The 12,846-nt window shown below is 38.2% G+C and overlaps 1 long non-coding RNA gene across 1 annotated transcript in view; it reads right to left on the bottom strand.

Moving 5' to 3' along the window:
• Window positions 1-1,641: 1,641 nt before the first annotated feature.
• The window catches only part of LOC122898782, a 33,831-nt gene continuing 22,626 nt past the window's right edge, over window positions 1,642-12,846 (bottom strand). Inside the window, exon 3 of the long non-coding RNA XR_006383057.1 lies at window positions 1,642-2,513. This is a non-coding gene — a long non-coding RNA (uncharacterized LOC122898782). The remainder of the gene's footprint in view (window positions 2,514-12,846) is intronic.

Below are 12,846 nucleotides of genomic sequence, written 5' to 3' on the forward strand. Positions count from 1 at the left end.
ACAGAAGTAATTCAAAAGATATGAAAGAAGAGAAAGACATGCCATATTTCTGAATGAGACTAAATATTCAAGATAAATTACTTACCAATAAAAATGTATAAATATTTTTATTCTGAAAATAAATAAATTGGGAAAAAAAAATAAAAAATAAAAAAATAAAAAAAAAAAAATGTATAAATATTTTTAGCTTATCAAAAATGATTTTAATATTAAACTAGGCCATAAAAGTAGAGATATAACAATGGGTTATAAAATCCTGAAAAAGGAAATATTGAAGTCACACTCACACTACCATATAATAAAATGTAATATAGAATTCTGGTGATTAAAACCATATGATATTGGCAAAGAAGTGACAGATAAATGAAACAAAATGGATAACTTTAGAACAGACTAGTATATAGAAGAACATATTCCACAATAAAGGAAATGTCACAAACCAATGGGGAAGGCTTTTTCATCTGACAAATAAGATGGAAAACACTAATAAACTTCAGAGAAAAGCAAGATCCTCAGAGAAGAAACAGACATGGCAAATATACATATAAAGAGATGTTCAATCTTGCCAGTAATTCAGGAGATGTAAATTGAGGCCACATTGATTTACCTTTCAGTACTCCTTAGATTGGCAAAAACTAGCAAAACATAACAAATATTGGAGAAATGTAGAGCAAGGCAAAATCATGAACCTTGCCGCTGAGAATATAAACCAGAATAGTCCCATCGAAATTTGCATTATCCTTTACATTTAATGGTTACATCCCCTACAACCTAGAGTTTTGAATCCTAGATACACACTTCACTGAAATTGTTCCATATATGCTTAAGGAGATTTGTGTGAAAATGTTTTAGAAGCATTGTTCATATATGCAATGAACAAACAAAACAACATACTCATTGATGACAGAATAAAAAATACATTGTGGCATCTTCACACAATGAAGTAGTATACAACAGTGAAAATAAATGGGTAAAATTATAAATGAATACTAAAAGAAAACTGTTAAGGAGAAAAAAAGCAAGTCACAGGATACCACGTACAGTATGATACTATTTTTATAAAATCCCAAACCAGCAAAAAAATATTTTTTAAGATTTTATTTATTTATTTGACAGAGAGAGAGAGAGAGAGCACACACATGTGAGAGCGCACAAGGAGTGGGAGGGGCAGAGGGAGAAGCAGGCTTCCCATTGAGCAGGGAGGCTGATGTGGGGCTCGATCCCAGGACCCTGGGATCATGACCTGAGCCAAAGGCAGACACTTAACTGACTGAGCCACCCAGGTGCCCCCCAAACCAGCAAAATTAAATGACAAATTACTTAGATCATTTGTGTGACAAAACTATTGTTTTAAGCAGGGTTGTGATAAATCCAACACACAGGAAGAGACAGGGTTTCTCCACGTTAGTCCCATTGACATTGGAAGTGCTAACACCTAGCTGTCAGTGATTGACCTATGCCTTGTTGGATGTTCAGCGATAGCCCAGGTCTCTACTCATTAGACAAGGTTGTAAACCCCACCCCTCTTTCGAAAACCAAAAATGTGTCCAAAATTTCAGAAAGTCTCTTGAGAGAGAAAATTGTCACCAAATGGGAACCTCTGGATAAAGGTTACCCTTAGGTTTGGGACTAGGGAGCAAAGCAGGCAAATAGTAGGGGAGGAATCCAGGGGAAAGTGCCAAGTTAGCAATGACTCTTTGGTCCCTGTTTTATTTTCAGGGATGCACTTTATTATTACACCTCATGGCTTACATGCTTTTTATATATCAGATAGTATGTACTTAGTTTAACATTAACTCTATATGACAATCTATAGTAAAAATACCAGAATAGAATATCTCAAAATATGCAATATACATTCTTAGAGACAAAGGTCATTGACGGTTTCTAATTGCTTCTCTGTATTGTCCGTTTTCAAAGGAAAAAAAAAGAACAGGCATTAGTTGTACAAAAAACGCTTGTAAAACCTCCACAAATGAGATGACAACACTCCTCGATAATCATGGTAGAAAATGACACAAGTAGAATCATTTCAGAACTCATGAAAAAGTTCATTCCTTATTTTGTCACTTACATTTATTATACAATCTAATGTTGAAGCAGCAGCATTTGATGTAGCCAGATAACAGGGTCTTCTTTGGGTTGTCCTGCATCTTGGAGAGTGCTTGTTGATCTAGTGTGCACCCAGCTTTATTTTCACAAAAGCTCATAAAAAAGGATTTGAAATTATTTGCGACTTTGCTCTATTGGAAGCTGCTGGCTGGGTTAGTCCCAGGCCCCCGATAAACCCCGGGGTTTGTTTCATCTGTTCTCTACAGCAGCTGACGCACAGCGTGTTCTGCTCTCTGTATTTCTAATTTTTGTGAACCCTTTGATCAAAATCTGATGATGTAAAAAACAAAACAATAGGATCAGTGGCAGCGGCAGCTAAATGAGTTCAAGAAGTTGTTTCAAGCATTGTCACAGTTGAGAAAATGATTCCTTTTCTTCAAATTCGATCCAAATTCTGGATGCTGAGGGAGAGAGAATTAGGTATTATTTTATTTATTTCTGGTAGAACATGCTCCCAGAGCCCCATGGATAAATAGTTGATGTGAATTCCACCAAGTACATAATCCAAGGGTCACCTTAGGCAATACACACTGAAACTTCTTCCTCCCTCACAGGAAAAGTGATGCTTTCCTTCCTCTGGTCGTGGGATACATAACTAGATATATTTATGGCTCAAGCATATGCCCCCTGTTTCTATTTAACCTTCATTTTTTAAAGAAGGAGGAACAGTAGAAATCAGGGATTTCAAACAAACTCTTCTCTACAATCTAGAAGAACTTACCTAAACTCTCTGAGACTTGGTTTCCTTGGAGGAGAAATGAGAGGCACCAGAACACCAGCCTGTCTGACTTTATAGGTAGTTGAGAGAATTGCTTAAGGTTGTGGAGGAAAGTGCTTCAGGAACTGTTTGTGTCTGCCGACCTATACCTGTATCTATGTGACTGCGGCTCTAGAGAGATGGAATGTCTAAGAATTAAATAGATGCGCTTATTATCGCCAGAATATTTCTACTCCAGGGAAAACCAGTAATTTTATTTTGGGGAAGAGGGAGGTCGAAAGGAGTAAGGGAAACAGTTGGTTTGCTTGTTTATTTTGTGAGTGGCCCCTTTCTAAGGAGTTCACAGCCTCTCTCTCTTTTCCCAATGGTCAAGCATTCTGGTCACTACTCCTACAGTCTGAAACTATGGCTTAAGCGAAAGGCCAGTTCCTGGTCACTCTGTTCAAAGACTCCAGACACAGACATATCCAATTCAGTGTTTCTCAACCACGGCCCATTTTGTTCTCCTTCTCCAGGCGACACGTGGCAATATCTGGAGATATTTTTGATTGTCACAATGAGGGTGGAGGTCCTACCATCAGCTTATGGGACAAGGCCAGGGTTGCTGCTCAACACCCTACAATGGTCAGGGCAGCTCTTCATCCCCAACAACAAAGAATTATCTGGCCTCGATATCAATAGTGCCAAGATTGAGAAACCCCCATCTAACTCAATATTGGGCAACTGTGAAATGGTTCAACTCTTTTGAAGCTTATTCTCTATCCCACTCGTGTATCTAGGGTTAACTGGTGATTAGAATGAAATTCAAGTTTCTGACTTGCTTTACACCATTGTATCAAAAAGTTTGAATAGGTATATGTAAGTCTCTCTATTTACACTCTGTCGGTCTCCAGGGAATTGAGCCAACTGAACATTGTAATGTTGGATTCAACTGCAGCCGAGTAGAATTCTTCTTGGTCAAATAAATATCTCTTTTCTTTTCATTGGGTCTCTACAACTGGTTCTTCACCTTTTGGTCTGATTCGGGTGATTTGTTCTAAGTTTAAAAAAGCTCATGCTTAAGGTTGAATCACTGTACCCCATCTCTTAAAGCCCCATCTCTTAAAACCATTCGGGCAGACAGGTCCTCCATTATATTGGAAGGGACTCTAATCAGCCGGAAGTCAGGGAACAAAGCAGACAGTGAGGGGCATCAGATGGTTTTCTAGGCAAATGAGGAGGCAGTTGCTAAGCTGGATTGACAAGAGCAAACAATCAAGGGGCCAGGGACACATATATCCATTTAATACCATAGATAAGAACCTTGAAGGATTACCTTTTTTTTTTTTTTAAGATTTTATCTATTTATTTGACAGACAGAGATCACAAGCAGTCAGAGAGGCAGGCAGAGAGAGAGGAAGGGAAGCAGGCTCCCCACTGAGAGAGAGCCCGATGCGAGGCTCAATCCCAGGACCCTGGGATCATGACCTGAGCTGAAGGCAGAGGCTTTAACCCACTGAAACACCCAGGCACCCCGGAGGATTACCATTTTTTAGTATAATTAGAAGAATATGTCTTCCTCCAATCACCAATATACAATATAGAATAATAAAACAACTCAAAGGGTCAGAGCTATATAGCAAATAAGACACCACCCGGAGCAGTCTTCCTTTAATTCTTATTTACCATCACATAGTAATGTTTTTACCAAGCTGGTAAAATAACACCATGAGATGACTTACTACAGATGTCATAATGTATTTTAAGATAGCTCTCTTAAATTCCATTGGAATTTAGGAAACAATTTGGAATAAATGTATCCAAAGAAAAAATATTACTGATTCTCATAGGAAGATATTTTTCCCCCTTTTTCTTTTATATCTCCTTGACATTGACAGTGTGACTAATGTACTCAGTGGTATGGGAAATCCTCAAGGCAATGACATCACAATATGTGATTTTTCCCTTGTGTATTCAGGAAAGTCAAAGTTCTCTTGTACACTTAAAGAATCAAAAAGCCTAACTTGAAATGGGAATAGTATCCAAAATAAACAAGTTGTAATATTCTCTTCCCCCCTCAAACCAGCCTTTCCCCCTGTAGTTTTAAAGTTTGGAATTAGGTTGTCATAATAGTCTTTCATTTTTAATTAACTAGTTATTTAGAAAAGAAAGAATGAAAGAAGAAACTTGCTGTGTATTAAAATCATTGATGTGTAGTTTTCTTTGGGTTCTGGTGTTTGATGAAGTGCTTTACATTGGTTTTTTTGTTGTTGTTGTTGCCAGCAACTGAAATACCTACTAATGCTTTATGGCTCTAAAAGAACTGCACAGCATTGGCTACATATGTTTACCATTATCCACAGAACTGTCAGACCTTTATTCCAGTGGAGGCATGCATGGAAATAGGCCAGGACGCAAAGGAACACAGTTCCGGTAGTGAAATTAGCAACTGGACAACATTCCCAGAGAAGCGGCTGAGTTAAATTCTGGCAAAAATCCCACTGCTGCTGGTACCAAAAAAAAAAAAAAAAAAAAAAAAAAAATAGAAGGAGGAGGAGAAGAAAAGAAATTATAAGATAAAGAAACACAAAAAATAAAATTTATCTAGGGAATAAAGGGGGGTGAATATATATGATTTGAACAGCCAATCGAAAAGTAATCCTGATAATTCTTTCCATTTATGCTAAAGTTTTGGTTTTTGGGTGATTTCTGATTTTGAAATGGCAGAATGCTTTTCTGAACTTGGATTATATGTGACAGTTTAACATGTAAGACTGGCAAACTTTTCACCTTTGAAGAGAATTTTAAAAGGTTATCCCCTTACTGTGGTCACAGGGTTTAAAAGCCATCATCATGATTGAACTAAATTGTGACCATTATTTGTATTTCCCCCAAACTGTATCCATTCACCAAAACAACTATGGTGAAATAGAAAAAAAGTCAGTTTCTTAGCTTAATTTATAAAATATTGTAGGGGTAACTTGAAATATGGATAATCAATACAAGATACATTACCAATAATTTATGGCATTTCTTTAGTGTTTAATTAGAAGTTACTAGGTAACATGGATGCATTTGTAACATATTGCTGAATTTTCAAAATATTAAGGAGGGCCTTTTGATATCACAAAGCTTGTTGGGGACCAGGTAAAAATCCATAAATTTACAGATCTGTATCACCATAATACAAAATGTATCTTGGCCTTTCAGATGCCACTAAAAATACTATGTGCTAATCACTGTAGATGTATTATTTTATTTAAGCTTAGCAACAATTGCTGAAATAGGTTTTATTATCCCTTAAAAGGTAAGGAAATTGGGGCATGAAGATTTACATTAAGAAGTATCTGCAGAGCTAGAATTTGCACCCTGGTCTGTGCACTCTGAAACTACATTGAAGACTCAATAAACCCATTTCCCCTTCTTTCTGGACCCACAGCTAGACTATATTTCGCAGCCTCCCCAGTATTTAGATATGGCCTTATGACCAAGTTCCAGGCACTGGGATGTAAACAGAGGATTTTACCATTTCCTTGCAGTACCCTCTTTTACACTATGCCCCTTCCGTTGCTTTGAGGCAAGTATGCGTGGACACCTTTGATATATTGAATATGACATGATGAAGGCACAGAAAAAAATGGTCCTGGGCCCCTATGTTGCCCCTTGAAAAAAAAAGAAAGGCATCTGCCAGTCAGACACATCTATTTTGGAATTTATGTCAGTGAGAAATAAACTTCTGTTGTATTTGAACCATCATACATGTTGGCTCTTTGTTATAGCCGCTAGCATTGCTTTGCCTGTATACAGTATTGCCTGTATATGATGGTAATAGGTCTTTCCTCATACTGAAAGGACTCAGAGAAGTCCTTACAAATGGGCAAACCTGGAAATCACTTTTACATAGGGACCTGAAGAAAAGAGATGTGAAGGAACAAGGAGACTCTTCATCAACTCTTTCAAAGAAACTTTCATTCAGAAAAGACATCTCTTATTTTTCCAAATAATCAACAAATATCTCAAGAGTCATAAAAACAACTATTGGATATTTGAAAATTGGATATACTGTGTGAAGACCAATACTATGCACATATTTCTATGTACATAGAAACACTATATCACAGTGATTTTTTTCCAACTCTTCCCCTTGGATAATTATTTTTTTAAAGATTTTATTTATTTATTTGACGGAAAGACAGCTAAAGAGGGAACACAAGCAGGGAGGGGGAGGAAGAAGGAGAAGCAGGTTCCCTGCTGAGTAGGAAGCCCAACATGGGGCTTGATCCCACATGACCTGAGCTGAAGGCAGATGCTTAACTGACTATGCCAGCCAGGTGCCCCCTGGATAATTATTTTTATTTGATAGATTTTACTTGAAAAACTCAGAAGACAAGGGAAAGGAAAGCAAGAAGCTCCATGATCCCTCAATGGGATCATTTAATTCAAGCAAACAAGAGTTGCTTACAATTAAATAAAATTTTCAAGCTCTTAGGGATATTATATTTCACTTTTATAATTCTGGTGATCAGGCATGAAATTAAACTTCTCTAAAAATCGACATTAATGACTTTCAGGGTACTTATGTTTGTATGAAAAAACATCCCTAAAAACCTACATTTTTGTGCATCTATTTTAAAATGTATTTAAAGGAGCCCTTGGGATAATGCTGGAGCTTTATAGGATTGTCATAAAAATACTGTATGATCTAAAGTGAAATCTTAATGTCTGCAAGGAGAATAAAGCTGCTCTAGTTGGAGTTGGGACAATGGAGCAAAGTCTGCTTCTTCCCCTGTTGTCCCAGTCCAGGTCCAGTCTGGTCTGGCATTGATCTCTGACTATCCCATGTGGTGGTAAGTGAATAGTGTCAAAGTTTCAGACAGGAGGCAGTGAAATAGAGTGGGAATATCATAAATTCTAGAATAAGAGACACCTGCCTTTTCTACTTGTTAGCTATTTAGCTTTGGTTAAGTCATTAGTCATTAGTCATATCATATCATTAGTCTTATCATTAGTCATTAGTCATATCATTAGATATCTCTAATTCTGAATTGTGATTTATCTGCAAAACAGAAAGATGCTACCTACCTTGGATGGTTTGGGTGAGACTTACCAATAATATAAAAGGAGCCCCTGGCAAAAATAGATAATAAGTAGAAGTGGTTGCTCTCATTGTGGGAGCACAGCCCATGGTTAGAGCACTATTCTGTCTCACGGGGAGGGAAGTCGACAAGATTTTGTTGGAAGGCCCCAATCTTTGGTCTAAGGGTCAGACTCGGGTTTTAGTCCAAGTAGGGAAGAGCTGGTACACAAACACAGAAAACAGATGTTCAGTCATAAGGATAGAGAGAAGATTTCCGGGAGCACAGAAGCCAGTCCAGGATCACCAGGTACTAGGTTTATGACAGCATAACTGCCTCCAGATCTTAGTCACTACAATGGAGCACCTTATGTATGGACAGATGTGGACAAGTTGTCTCAAAAGCTGGGAAGAGCTGACTCTCCAGGCTATAGCCATATTGTGTCTGCATCTACCTGAGCTTGAGACTGGCAGACTGAAAGTTGTTGCGAAAAGTGAGCTATGTTTCTCAATTGTTTTGCTTTATCTTTGTATCACATTCAATGATAAACCTTTTCCAGATTCTTACTTGCAGTCATGAGATGGAATTCTTCAATTCTTTCAAGTACAGACTTATTTAATGAGATCTGAACTTCCATGTCTTCTAATTTCTAAATTATTTATGATTCCTCACTATATTTCTGCTTGAAGATCCTGACTTGTGCATTTAACTTCACTGGACTACTCAAATAACTCTTAGGGTAGAGAATGTGTCTTACTATCTCAGTCAGGGTCCTATAAGAAAGCAAATGGCACTCCCAAGCAAATAATGGAGTCAAATGAAATAAAGGGCTATTTACAAAGATATGAGCAAGGTTGAGGAAAATCAATAAGGGACAGTGTCAGTATTCGGGGACTAGCAATGTTGGGAAGCTGGTACCACCCATAGGGCTAAAGAGACAAGGGAAGGAGAGAGTAGGGGTCATCTGATAGAGACTGTAGCCTTTGGTAGAGGTTTGCAAGCAACGAAAGCAGAAGCTATATCCTGATCTCATTTCCTCCATGCCTTCTACCCTCTAACTTCCTCCCATTGTCTCTCATTGGCCAAATTCAACCAGAAACCAGAAGACAAAAGGAGAAAAAAAAATATCCACATTTGTCTTCTTTTAAAAATCTCTTACAGAGGACATCCACCTGGCTCAGTGGGTGGAGCATGTGACCCTGGAACTTGGGGTTGTGAGTTCAAGTCCCATCATGGGTGTGGAGCTTAATTAAAAAAATAAAATCTTGAAATAAATAAATAAATAAATGTCTCTTACAGATACTACACGTATCATTATTGAATTGAGCTTTATGCTTTACGGTTTATAAAGACAAAACAAAAAACCTCTGCTAAACTGTACTGCCGACATTGTCTCTTCATTAAGCCTCTTCATATAAATCCTTTATCCTCCCTTAGCTTGCTTGCTTCCTTCCTTCCCTTCTTTCTTCCTTCAACTGAGACTCAGTGTCATGGGGGTCAGAGATGGAAACTGATGCTATTCATAGGATGAAGTCTTTAAGTGGAGGTATAGATATGTATACAAAAGGCTGTGAGAACAGTGAAGAGCCGTCCTAAGTCTGCCACAGGGAATCAGAGAGGTCGATGCAGGACCTTCCCCTGAAAGAGTATTCCAGAGATGTCAAAATGAGAAGCAGGAAGACTGCTAAGGCACTGGCCAACCATGAAGAATTTCCTGCTGCTTCTCTTACCTCTGTGCTCAATCATGGGATGCATCATCAGGGTGCGGGACAGCCCCAAAGACCATCACTTCTAAGGCCCCCTTGCTCCAGAGAGAGGGAGGGAGGGAGGACAGAGGGATGAGTGCCTCGAGCTGAAGGAACCTCTGCTCCTGAAGTCGGCTTTCACTACAGACCTCCTAAGGTTGGATATGGATATGATTAGGGTCTGCAATAAGTGACATCTGTTTGCTCTGACCTTTGGGTAATGTGGCGTTTCTTTCTCTGGGGCAGATGCTAGAAAGGTGTTTATTGTGAGTTGACAGGGGTCTTGGTGGGTGGTGAGGTGTGAGTCAAAATTCGACTATGCATTTTGGCATTTTGTCTACAGATGTTTCTCAGATGTTTGTGGGCGGGCATGTCTTTAAATAAAGAAATACTAAATGTATGTTTCTTTTGTGGAGGAAAGGAAAAAAAACCTCATACTTAAAAGCTTGGCCCTTTATGCCTTCTATGGTACTCTTGTTTCATGGCCAGATTAGGGTTAGTTATTGCACGTATTTTCCAAATGGAAATTTTGATCATTTAAGGAAAAATCATCTGAAATTCCCATGCTAATGAAAAACTTGAACATTGCAGTAGGGAAAGTATGGGAAACTTCATAAGGTACCAGATACTAAATGTATGCAGTCTTGCTCTCCTTTATCCTTCTGATGTACCCTTCCCCCTCCTCAGGCCCAAAACTGGATTTGGTAAGGCTCATTCCTTACTCCAAATGTTCTCTGCATTTGGAGTTGAGGATGTCCTCAGAATTCAAAATCTATACCCATTTATTATACCATGGAAGTAAAATCTTCCATTGCACATTCTAGTTTTGTAATATTAGAGAGAGAGATCTTGAAGGATACTCAATTTTTAATTTTTTCAGAATTACATTGATATATAAAAAATTGATTCACAAAGGTATGGAAAATCAAACCATGCTTTTGAGACTATCTTTCTCTTTTTTCCACCTTAAGAAAAAAAAGTAACTAAAAGAAAAAAATGTCTATTTGTTTTGGGTTCCCAGAATCAACAGTTTTAAAAGAGTTTCTCAAGTCTCTAAAGAAATTCTCTTTTAGTTTGAAAAATCTATTTGAGGGGTGCCTGGGTGGCGCAGTTGGTTACGTGACTGACTTTGCCTCAGGTCATGATCCTGGAGTCCAGGGATCGAGTCCTACCAACATCAGGCTCCCTGCTCAGCAGGGAATCTGCTTCTCCTTCTGGCCTTTCTCCTCTCATGCTCTCTCTCTCTCATTCTCTCTCAGATAAATAAATACATACAATCTTTTAAAAAAAGAAAGAAAGAAAGAAAAAAGAAAAATCTATTTGAAAAACTTGACAAATGGGGTGTCTGGGTGGCTCAATGGGTTAGAGCCTCTGCCTTTGGCTCAGGTCATGATCACAGGGTCCTGTGATCGAGTTCCACATCAGGCTCTCTGCTCAGCAGGGAGCCTGCTCCCATCACTCTCTCTCTTTGCCTGCCTCTCTGCCTACTTGTGATCTCTGTCTGTAAAATAAATAAATAAAATCTTAAAAAAAGAAAAAAAGAAAAACTTCACAAACAGATGAAAAAACTCCTTACAGAGTTGATTAATCTATTTAGTGAATAAATGGGAAATAGTGATAATGAAATGAGCCTGGAAACCAAGAGCTTAAACATTATGTAGAGTTTTCCTGCTTCATATCAAAACTTCTTGAAAAAATGTTTTTGACAGATGCTTACTTTGACCTCTACTTATTGGCAGTCATATGGAATTTACTCCAAAAAAAGTTATTTTCAAAATAACTTTGTTGTGTATGGTTAAGAAGACCAACTTCTTCACTTAAAATTCTTAAACGTTAATGATCAGCTTAACAAGAAGGAAATATTTTATCTAACCCTTCTTCTTAAAAAACAAACAAAGATAGGTGATGAATGATTATAAGAATAGTTGCAAACAAAATGATAAGACTTTTGTTACCTTTGTTAGTGACTGTGTTCTGATAGGAATATAAAAGCTGCTTCTTCAACTTAGCTATTGTACAGACCTATACTGTGGGGCTTCTGCAAAAATAAAACCTAGAAATGTGAAGTATGAACACCCACATAAAAGATTGCTTACAGTCCTGCTTTCTTTCTCCCAACTCAGGATAGTGTGTTCCAGCAAATCTAGAGAACAAATCTACCTGAAAATATTTCTTCATTTAATCAACAAAATGATTTCTTCATTTTAACCCATTGCTGCACTAATGGCTGACTTGTTTCAATGACTTATGGAAAGTGGGTCTGTCTTTACGGATATTGGGGGACCTCAGAGAGTCTAACTGTAGCCGGTCAGTCATAGTTGCTTGGTCAGAGAGCCACATGCTGTTTCTTGATTTCCTTTTCTCCTGGGTCTTATCCCCCTTCTCCCTTCCCTTTCCTCATTTCTCACCTACTTGGAGGGAAAAACGTGGTACATACAGCTCTATTTTTTCTTTACCCAAAATATATTCAGCAGAAGGTCCTGAGAACGGCTGACTTGGCTTCCATTGCTAATGTAGCAAGATGGTCGTCAGGGTTTGTGAGGTTCAGTATTGCAGGTTCGTCCAGTACCATCAAGGCAAACGTGTCAATCAGGATAGGAGAGGTTGTGTTACACAAGCAAACAATTATGCCATCACAGAGGCTGGAAAGAACAAACGTTTATATCTCAGCTGCTCCATATGCTCAGAGCAGATTGGTGGGAAGGTCTGTTCCCCAGACCCAGGCAGACAGGGGCTCCTCGTCATAGAACACTTCCTGCTCATCCAGAGCTTCTGGGTTTGCTGCAGCAGGGAAAAAGAACATGGAGAATTGAAGCCATTGTCCTGGAAGAGATATCTATGTCCATTTCCCTCCATGGACAGAATAAGGGACACAGTCCTGCTTACCCTCAAGAGGACTGCAATTCTTGATATTCCACAAGTAAGGAGAAATATTAATATTACCACAGCAAGTCTGGGATTTTTGTTTGTTTGGTTTTGTTTAAACTGAGCTCTCAACAGAGACATAAAATAAATCTGAAATAAAAATGACTGCTTTGCATGTAATAAGCATTCAGTAAATACTTATGAGTGGCGGGTTATTAGTTTTCTATTGCTGTGTAACAAATTAGCATATGTTTAGCAGCTTAAAACCATACCCATTTCTGATGTCTGTAGTTCTGTAGATCTGACGTAGATCTGATGTCAGTTCCGTAGATCCGAAGTTCAGCCTGGTGTA

The sequence above is a fragment of the Neovison vison genome, chromosome 1 (genome assembly GCF_020171115.1).
Source record: "Neovison vison isolate M4711 chromosome 1, ASM_NN_V1, whole genome shotgun sequence".
Lineage (NCBI taxonomy): Eukaryota > Metazoa > Chordata > Mammalia > Carnivora > Mustelidae > Neogale > Neogale vison.